Source organism: Oncorhynchus masou, unplaced genomic scaffold, assembly GCF_036934945.1.
Source record: "Oncorhynchus masou masou isolate Uvic2021 unplaced genomic scaffold, UVic_Omas_1.1 unplaced_scaffold_181, whole genome shotgun sequence".
Lineage (NCBI taxonomy): Eukaryota > Metazoa > Chordata > Actinopteri > Salmoniformes > Salmonidae > Oncorhynchus > Oncorhynchus masou.
Window position 1 is genome coordinate 898313 of NW_027016550.1, and position 300 is coordinate 898612.

The 300-nt window shown below is 44.3% G+C and overlaps 1 protein-coding gene across 1 annotated transcript in view; it reads left to right on the forward strand.

The window, feature by feature from the left end:
• gng13b (guanine nucleotide binding protein (G protein), gamma 13b) overlaps positions 1–74 on the forward strand; it is a 63907-nt gene extending 63833 nt beyond the window's left edge. The window contains exon 3 of the mRNA XM_064964672.1: positions 1–74. This exon is cut by the window's left edge and continues 2123 nt beyond it. The gene's annotated coding sequence lies outside the window, so the exon portion shown is untranslated.
• Positions 75–300: the final 226 nt, after the last annotated feature.

A 300-nucleotide genomic window follows, 5' to 3' on the forward strand; every position in this document is an offset into this window, starting at 1 on the left:
TGTGTGTGTGTGTGTGTGTGTGTGTGTGTGTGTGTGTGTGTGTGTGTGTGTGTGTGTGTGTGTCTAAGAAACAACTTCCTGCTATGAAAAAAGCCCGGTTTGGGAAGAATAGAAGTGTTGGTTCCTTCCTGCTATGAGAAAAGGTGAAAGGTCACAAACCCGGGTTTGGGCAGAATAGAAGCGTTGGTTTCTATTATTGACGTTACTATGTGGACCGGACTGGGTCTGTGTTTTTATTTTATTTACCACAACTAGAACCCGTGGAACCGTCTAGACGTGTTGTTTCCTTGTGATGAGATG